This window comes from Carcharhinus amblyrhynchos, chromosome 11 (genome assembly GCF_965287045.1).
Source record: "Carcharhinus amblyrhynchos chromosome 11, sCarAmb.v2.hapA, whole genome shotgun sequence".
Classification (NCBI taxonomy): domain Eukaryota; kingdom Metazoa; phylum Chordata; class Chondrichthyes; order Carcharhiniformes; family Carcharhinidae; genus Carcharhinus; species Carcharhinus amblyrhynchos.
In genome coordinates, this window is record NC_137334.1 from 29,074,270 (window position 1) to 29,084,108 (window position 9,839).

Sequence of the window (9,839 nt, forward strand, 5' to 3'; positions counted from 1 at the left end):
ATAAATAAGTTTTGTCAGCATTCTAATAAAATCAGTTAGCATAAACTCATTAAATTTTTTTTATACTTTTACCTGGGAGAGAGGTTAACTACCTTAACTATAAATTGGAGAATGCATTCTTCATACAACTTTTAACAAAATAACATTGAAGAAAACTGCATATTTCAAAGCTATGCATTCTCAAATAAAAAACAAATCTGAGAGCAGCAGTGGGAAGAGAAAAGAGTTAACGTTTTCATGTCTGAACTTTTTTTGAACCCACCTCAAAATATTACAATTTTTAAATTTTTCCCATTTTTCAAGGTCTTTGATGGGGTGGGGGTAGAGAGATAGCAGACATTTGTGGGCAGATCAAAAGGGAGTTGTTTTTGGACAAGGATGGGTCCAAAAGGAAATGCAAATTACAAAATATTGAGCATCCAAAAGAAAAATACAAACAAAATTAGACAGAATTTAGGGGGGGGGGGGGGGGGGGGGGGAAAGAGGAGGAGGAGTTTGCAAATGAACTTAAAATTTTGCACCCAGAAGATTGTAAAGAACAAAAACAGCCCAGGAAACAGGCCCTTCAGCTCAACGAGCCCACACCACCATTTTAATATTACCAGTCCCCCCTCCACCCATGACCCTTATCTATGCTTATGGGCATTCCACATTGAGTGAAACTAATTTAGGGACAATTTATTACCTCCAATCAACCTAATAGCACATCTTTCCTGTGTGGGAGGAAACCGGAGCACCCGGCGAAAACCCACGCAAGCATGGGGAGAATGCGCAAACTCCCACAGACACTAGCCCAAATCCATGTGTCTGCACAGCAAACAGTGATAGCCACTGAGCTGTCGTGGTGCCCATCTGCTGGTCCAGTTTAAGCACAAACTACCTAATCAAAAGATGGAGGTATTATTCCTCAAGCTTGCATTGAGCTTCATTGGAACATAGGAGCAGTGTGAGGGACAGAGATATTCCCGAGAGCAGAATAAAAAAAATTAAACAGCAAACCATCAGAACCTCAGGATTGTGCTTAAAGATTGAACATAGGCTCTGAAGTTCTCCTTAAATTACACTAATTTCTGCATCTTCAGGTTTCTTAAAAGCCTGTATTGCTGAAGGAAAATTTGAAACATTGGTCTCTCTCAACTTTTGTTCCAGATATATTTATGTTGTAATCAAAACGAGCTAAATGCTTAAGTTACGAGGACATCACATGCACAAAATCCTTTATGCAGACATTTCTTAAAAGGATATTGCAACTTCATGTACTATTATACCAATACATTTTCATTGTTCAGTCATTGGATGTGCCTCATTTGCAGTCAGTATACTTCCACATTCAATAAAGCATTTGTAAATCATGTAATTTCTGTAGTAAATAAAAAATCTTACATTTAAAATGAAAACATCAGCATTCCCCATTTATGAAATCAACTGCACCCAGTCATTTTAATTGCAGCAATTAACTATACTATTGCCATTTTATATTTCATAGCACTATTCTTGACAAGAATCCTATTAATGAGGGGGGGTAATTACAGAACAAGTTCACAAGTTATTTTGATTATACATCAACATCCTCAATTCAGCATCTCAGCCCTTCATTTAATTAGTGCTAATGGATGCAAATTTGGAAGGTAATGTTATGGTAACCATTACATTTTTTGAAAATCATTTCAGCAATGTAATTTCTAATAGAGACCAGCTACTTAGTTTGTATGGCACCAGTAACTTGAGTCAGGTGCTGTAGTCACAAGACAAAAATCCTTTCAGTTGTGATGAAATGCAAACCACAAAAGAAAAGTGACTCAGTTCCTTCAATATTTTCAACCGGTATGCCATCCTGATAAAGTGAACCACTCAGATGCAATTCTAATACACAATAGATATTTTGGAAGATTTTCAGGTCAGTAATCTCATCAACCCAAATAAACAATCTCCGATACTAGGGCTAAGTTTTAATCTAGGTACAAGAACTACCAAATTGGATTTCTTATATATACAGTTGGGTTTGAAGTGTATTTTCTACATTATGATTGCTTTTAGCAAAAGACAGAACTCCCCCCCCCCCCCCCAACTTTTGTAAATATTGTGTTATTTCAAAATGCAATGAGTAACCTTGCTGACAGTTAAATTTTACAAGTTGTAACAAACTCTGCAATAAAATGCAGTTTCAATTGTAAAATCATTCATAAACCACAAATTTAAAAAATCAGCATTCACCAAGGCTGTCATCATGGACAGCATTATTTGATAACACTTTGTCTAAGTTTCCACTTAGGAATATCCAAAACTAGAAATCAAAAATACAAGATAGTTACTAATAAATCTATTAGTGAATTCAAGAAAATTGTCATTGCCAAAATGTGACAAGAATGTGTAACTGCTAAGTATCTGCTTTGTCTCAACAGCTATATTTAACAGGAAGTTAGATAAGCATGAAAAAAAGGAATAGGAGGTGCTGATAGGACTGGATAAAGCATTTAAATGACTATAAAACATTAATCTAAGCCAGTTGTGCTGAGTGGATTGGAGTCTCTAAATATCTGTATATCCTGTTATACTGCTGGTTAGATCTTGTATTCAGTTTGACATGATAACTTGGGTGCATATGCCAAGTTGAAAGTTTACAAGATTCAGAGATCTAGTGTAAAACGTGAGTGACAGATTACATCTCTATGCTATGTACCTTGCCAGCTGAGAACTCAATACAACATGATAGTTCAATTTTATTTTAGGCTGCTGTATTCTATTAGATCTCTTCAATTAAACTAGGCAAATGAGTGGCAAAATTACTGGAGGTTCTGGCTACTCAGTACTAACCAGACAGCACTCTTATGCAAGCAAAGGCCATATTACAAAGTTTAGCAGCCATTACACTTATTGCTTATGACCATAATCTAAAAGGACTGAGTTATCATTTTTAAACCCAGCTCACTTGGCTTTATATATATATATATATATATATATTATATATATATATTCTCAACTGCAAATCTTCCTCTCTGAAAATAAACTGAGACCAAGGCGTTGATACAAGGCACTAGATTCAAAGTTGTATATGCCAATCACATTTAAGCACTATGCTGAGGATTACTGCAAAGTTTTAAGTGCCTTTGCACTTACGACCATTACATGCAAAATATTTTAAGTGCCACTTTCAGATATTTAGAAAACTGTTGCAAATGTCAATTATTCAACGGATTTATAATGCAAGTGATTCTGCAATTTAAGACACTATTATGTTGTGGTTACATCAAGTTAACTTAAAGTGCATTCGGAGCATGTCCGCTTACAAAATACAAAGCTGCAGTTGATAAACAATAGCAGTTTTTGAATAGTTACATAAAACAATGCCATGTTTATCTACAAAAACCATGGACAAGGTAATCAGATTGTATTTTAACTTTAATTACATTTGAAGAGAATTTAATAATTGTTCTTGGAATGATGCAGGCAATAAACATTTAAATAGCAATTTCAATCGACAATTTTCGAACAAAACCATAACATGAACACGCGGATTAACCACAAAAGACAATCAAGCATCAGCGTGACTGGTCCGTTTTGGAAAGATGTGTCAACGATGGCCTTTTTCCATTGTAAAATATTTACCAGCCAAATCTTCCTAAGTGTTCAGCATTTGTGGTTCAAACGGACGAAACCTCTTTCGCGTTTAGTTCGTTATTCACTTCTCTTATTTACTCCCCCCCGCAACCCCCAGAATTTCAAATCGAATACGCTCACATCCACTTTGTCGGGAGCCATGCAAAAAAAAAGCGCCAAAACCAGTAAATCATTTCCCCCCCACTTTCGTTTTTACGATCTCCGGAAGGTCATGAAACCGGATTGAAGCGAAAATCAGTCGCGTGTTTAATCAGAGGACCGAGCCGATCCTCAGAAGGTTAGTAGGGTGTGAGGCTACCTTCCAGCGGCGTAGTAATAATTTAACACGGGGGAGGGAGGCTGTGCTAAGCTATTGCCGCATCGGAGGCTCCACTACAACATTTAAAACCAGCCACTAGTAGCACCCCCCCCCCCCCCCCCCCCGCCAACCACTCCATTCACCCAGCCCGCACCGAACAAAGACACACACACACACACACACAATCCAACGTCTCCCAGTGTCTCGTCGTTTCAGGCCCAAATATAGAAGGCCACTCCACCATCCGACTATATTTTATTCCACTCTTAAAATCTCAATGGCTGCAAAAGAAATCACGCCGCGTGACGGCGAGCCCGACTCGAGCTCAGCCAGATCCATCTCGCGCGCTCCTTCTCCCTTTTTTCTCTCCTCGCTCTCTCTCCCCCTCAACGCTCCCTCTTTCTCATACCTTTAAAAGTAAATATATAAATTATATCAAACGGAAGCGCCGCGGGCTAAAGCGCTCGTCTACATGTTGTTAGCGACGCAGCCTCATGTAAAGCGCTCGGCGACTGGGTTTGTGAGAAGGGAAACAAATGGGTGTTTAAATACCTCACTCGAGTGCCGTGTGCATCCTCTCCGCTCGGTACCAACACAGGGAGCGCGAGGCGAGGAGGAGGAGGGGCGGGCCCGAGGCGGCGCGCGCGCGGGCGGGCGCACTCTGTACTGCGCGCGCAGCCGCTGTACGCTTAGCTAGGCCCGCGCCAACCTGTTTGAAAATAACTGCCAGCCGTCTCCTCTCAAACCGTCCCTATCCTCACCGGTGTGGCTCTCTATATATATAAACACACACCATCTCGCCCAGCCCAACCCCTGGCGCGCGACATCGGCAAAGCAATTCGATTGTTCAACCTTTTCCAGGATTACACGCCCCCAGAGAAAAGGCGGCCCACGTGGGCCGGGAATCTACCAGAATGTTCTGCGGGGTGACTGAGCTGTCTCTGAATGTTAGGGCTCCCCCCCGCCGCCATTAGTGTGAACCCGTAGACCATCAGCGTGTGACGTGGTACCAATGTTTGAATTGGTGACTTAAGTTTATTTATTAGTGTCAGATGTAGGCTTACATTAACACCACAACGAAGTTACTGTGAAAATCCCCTAGTCGCCACACTCGGACGCCTGTTCGGAGACACTGAGGGAGAATTTAGCATAGCCAATGCACCTGACCAGCATTCGGACTGTGGGAGGAAGCTGGAGCATCCGGAGGAAACCCACAGGTCACGGGGAGGAACGTGTAGACTCTGCGTAGACGTTGTCCGAAGCTGGGAGTCAAACCCAGGTCCTTGGCAGTGTGAGGCTGCAGTGCTAACCATTGTGTCACCGTGTGTTACCTTTTGGGGTCGATGTACTTACTACCTATATTTTCATGCGTCCTTCGATTGTCTGGATTGTGCCAGTCCCATCAGATGAAATATTTCAACAAACTGCAAACAAAGGAAACTTAAAAATTAAATAATGTGGTTAATAATGCCCATCAGTCTCTGCAACACCACTGGCTACAAGGTCTCAAGCTGACCATGCTTCAAGTCTAGGGTTTCTTGAGCACTGACTACATAGAACTGGGGCTGGTATTCTGATATAATTTTGTATCACGAGCAGATTATGTTAAAGGATCCCTGTCCAACTAGATTCTGGACACATCCCAAGAATCCCCATCCTATTTGATCATTCTTCAGCCTGTGATATTTGCCAGGAACTTAATATCCAGATAACTTTACTCAGAATAGACATTATCTCATAGTATACACATTTATGATCAGTGTCAATAAAGAAAGTGTCACCTTGGGAGGCACAGTGATTAGCACAATGCCAGGGACCCAGGTTCAGTCCAGCTTCGGGTGACTAGAGTTTGCACGTTCTTCCTGTATCTGTGAATTTCCTCCTAGTGCTCCAGTTTCATCCTCACACCAAAGATACATGGGTTTTATTGACTGGCTATGTTAAATTGATCGTTAGTGTCGGGGGATTAGCAGAGAAAATATATGGGGTTATGAGAATAGGGCCTATGTGGAATTGTTTTCGGTGCAGGCTCGATGGGCTGAATGGCCTCCACTGTAGGGATTCAATAATACCTATTCCTTGAAGGGCTCCAATTCAAACTATATGATTCTATTTTACATATCTGGTAACCCCCTTATTACCCCTCAGCAATGTTATGTTGTCCATTAGTCAACATTGAAAATTAGACCATGTTATGTGCCACACAACTGACAGGTTCCAAGATTGGCCAAACAAATGTTTGGTAAGGTGTAACCGATATTTTTGCTGTAATACCAAAATATTGCATTATGAGCTTAACATGGAGCTGGAAAGGAAAGTCAGCTAGCAATAGTTTTGTAGCAAAAGGATGGAGAGAGCAGATGATAGGTTTCTTGAACAAGGTGAACTTGGAGAATGCATGAGGGAAGAGAGGAGAGAAACTAGAGAAGGATGTGAGTTCCATGCAAGAAGAGCAATTTGGAATCTTAAAGGAAGTTAGATCTGACCAGCTTGTACAAAGGAAGGAAATGGCATAAGCGTCTGGTCAAATGGTCTCAATCTTAATGATAAAGTTGTTCATGAGCTTCTTGCACTTATTGTTGGAAATGAGGAGGGAGGAGGTGGGAGAAGGGTTTGAGAAGGATTGTAAGACTCAAAATGTTAACCCTCTTTGCCTCTGCACAGATGCTGCCTAGTTTGCTGAGTATTTCTAGTATTGTGTGTTTTTATTATAAAAGTATTTTTTGTTTTGCTTTTGTAGAACTATTTTAATTAAGTAATGATTGGGTAAAATAAAATTGCCTTAGTCCCAGATGACTAGAGGCTGCTCGCTTCTCTGAGGGGGAGAGCTGAATGGTGGTGATTTAACCCAAGCATCACCACACCCCTAGCAAGGTGCAAAGTTGAGAAGGCAGGGCCTTTGTGATTAACTTCAGCCAGTACAGGAATTGAACTGATGCTGTTGGCATTGTTCTAGATTTGGATCACGAATCAGCTGTCTAGCCAACTGAGCTAAACAAATAGTAATAATTACAAATAATGCAAAGTACTAGGCTGAAAGAATTGCTGAGTCTCAGCAATATAAAGAAACTGAAAAAACAATCTTATGATCCTATTATAACTGTGTCTGTCAGCATCAGTGATACCTTTCACAGCAAGTATCAACCCCAATCATGCTAGTGGCAGACATAATACAAATAATTTAATAAATAAAGAGAAGTTGAAGGAATAAAATTATGTGGCGGCACAGTGGTTAGCACTGCTGCTTCACAGCTTTAGGGACCTGGGTTCGATTCCTGCCTTGGGTCACTGTCTGTGTGGAGTTTGCACATTCTCCTCGTGTTTATGTGGGTTTCCTCTGGATACGCTGGTTTCCTCCCACAGTGCAGGTTAGGTTGATTGGCCGCGCTAAAAGTTGCCCCGTAGAGTCGTGAGATGTGTAGGTTAGAGGAATTAGTGGGTGAATATGGGGGTAAAGCCTGGGTGGATTTGTGATTGGTGCAGACTTGATGGGCCGAATGGCCTCCTTCTGCACTGTAGATTTTCTATGATGTGGTACTTATATTTTGTTGTAACATTCTTTGAAAATGACTTGAGGACAAAACTTCCCATTTTAGGTAATTACTTTAAATATGGTCACATTCAAAATGTAACATCCTTATAAGAAACAATATCACTTTAATAACATGGTAACACACCAATCTTTATAATTACTAAGCCCAACTTAAAATATATGCGCTGTTTGAGTGATTCACATGTGACAATCAGAGATAAATGAGTTATTTATCAAATAGTTTTCTTGCAGAAGATGCGAGCATTATGGGCAACGCCAACATTTGTTTCCAATCTCTAATTGCCATTAAGAAGGCGGTGTGCCTTCTTGAACTGCTACAATTCATCAAGTTCACCCTCAGTGCTGTTTGGACAGAATTCAAGATTTTTGACACATCAACGGTGAAGGAATGGCAATAAAGCTTCAAGTCAGGATGGTGTGTGGCTTGGAGGGGAACTTGTAAGTGGTGATGCTCCATGTTTCTGAGACTCTTGCCCTTCTAGATGGCATTGTGACTTGAACATAAGAACATAAGAAATAGAAGCAGGAGTAGGCCATGTAGCCCTTCGAGCCTGCCCCGCCATTCAATAAGATCATGGCTGATCTGAAGTGGCTCAGTTCCACTTTCCCGCTTTCTCCCCATAACCCTTAATCCCCTTGCCTACCAAAAACCTATCTACCCGTGTCTTAAATATATTTAGCGAGGTAGCCTCTACCACATCAACGGGCAGAGAATTCCAGAGATTCACCACCCTCTGAGTGAAGAAGTTACTCCTCAACTCCGTTCTAAACTGCCCCCCCCCCACCTTATCTTGAGGCTGTGCCCTCTAGTCCTGCTGTCCTTTCTGAGCGGGAAGAATCTCTCTACCTCTACCCTATCCATCCCCTTCATTATCTTATATGTCTTTATAAGATCCCCCCTCATCCTTCTAAATTCCAATGAGTACAAACCCAGTTTATTCAGCCTCTCTTCATAGTCCAACCCCCTCATCTCTGGTATCAGCCTAGTGAACCTCCTCTGCACTCCCTCCAAGGCCAAAATATCCTTGCGCAAGTGCAGCGACCAAAACTGCACACAGTACTCCAGCTGCGGCCTCACCAGTGCCCTGTACAGTTGCAGCAAGACCTCCCTGCTTTTATATTCTATCCCCCTCGCTATGAAGGCCAGCATCCCATTTGCCTTCCTGATCACCTGCTGCACCTGCAGACTGGGTTTTTGCGACTCATGCACAAGGATCCCCAGGTCCCTCTGCACCGTAGCATGCTGCAGCTTTTCGCCCTTTAAATAGTAGTCCCTCCTACTATTATTCTTGCCAAAGTGGATAACCTCACACTTGCTAACATTGTACTCCATCTGCCAGGTCCTCGCCCACTCGCTTAACCTATCTAGATCCCTCTGCAGACTTTCCACACCCTCTGCACAATTTGCTTTTCCACTTATCTTTGCATCATCAGCAAATTTCGACACCCTACGCTCAGCCCCCTCCTCCAAATCATCTATATAAATGGTAAATAGCTGAGGCCCCAGCACTCCACTAGTCACCAACTGCCAATCCGAATAGCACCCATTGATACCAACTCTCTGCCTCCTGTTAGACAGCCAATCCCCTATCCACGCTAACACCTTACCCCCAACTCCATGCCCCCTAACCTTCTGAAGCAATCTTTTGTGGTATGGTTCTGTTAAAGGAGCCTTGGTGAGTTGCTACAGTGCATTTTTTGTATGGTACACATTGCTGCCACTGCACAAGTCGGGAAGGGGTTGAATGTTAAATGTTGGTGAGGTACTGATTAAGTGGACTGCTTTGTCCTGATCGGTGATTGGTTTCTTGAGTCCTGGAGATGTACTCACCCACTGGAGAAGTTGATCACACTTGTATCTTGTTGATGGTAAACAGCGTTTGGGAAGTCAGGAGATGAGTTAATCAGTGCTGCATTCTCAGCCTTTGAACTGCTCGATGTTGTATTAATATGGCTTGCCCAGTTCAGTTTCTGATCAATGGTAACCTTCTAGAATGTTGTTAGTGATGAATTCAGTGACGCCAAGGGGAGATAGTTAGATTTCCTCTTGTTGGAGATGGTCATTAGGACATGTATGACACAAGTGTTTAATACTTAGTCTGAATGTTATCAAGGGCTTGATGCATATGGACTGCTTCAGTATCTGAGGAGTTGTGAATGACGCTGAACATCATGGAACCATCAGCAAACATTCCCACTTCTGGCCTTATGATGGAGGGAAGGTTATTGATAAAGCAGCTGTAGATTGTTGAGCCTAGAACATTACTCTGAGGAACTCCTGCATCATTGTCCGGGCCAGGGACCCATGTTCAACTTCAGCCTTTTGTCACTGTCTGTGTGGAGTTTGCACATTCTCCCCATGTCTGAATG

The 9,839-nt window shown here is 41.9% G+C and overlaps 1 protein-coding gene across 5 annotated transcripts in view; it reads right to left on the reverse strand.

The window, feature by feature from the left end:
- slc39a10 (solute carrier family 39 member 10) overlaps positions 1–4,529 on the reverse strand; it is an 85,289-nt gene extending 80,760 nt beyond the window's left edge. For 2 of the 5 annotated variants that reach the window (XM_080198804.1, XM_080198800.1), the window contains exon 1: positions 4,469–4,529. The gene's annotated coding sequence lies outside the window, so the exon portion shown is untranslated. Of the gene's footprint in view, positions 1–4,325; positions 4,446–4,468 lie in introns of those variants that run through there. The other 3 variants (XM_080198803.1, XM_080198801.1, XM_080198802.1) reach the window with 2 other exon arrangements.
- Positions 4,530–9,839: the final 5,310 nt, after the last annotated feature.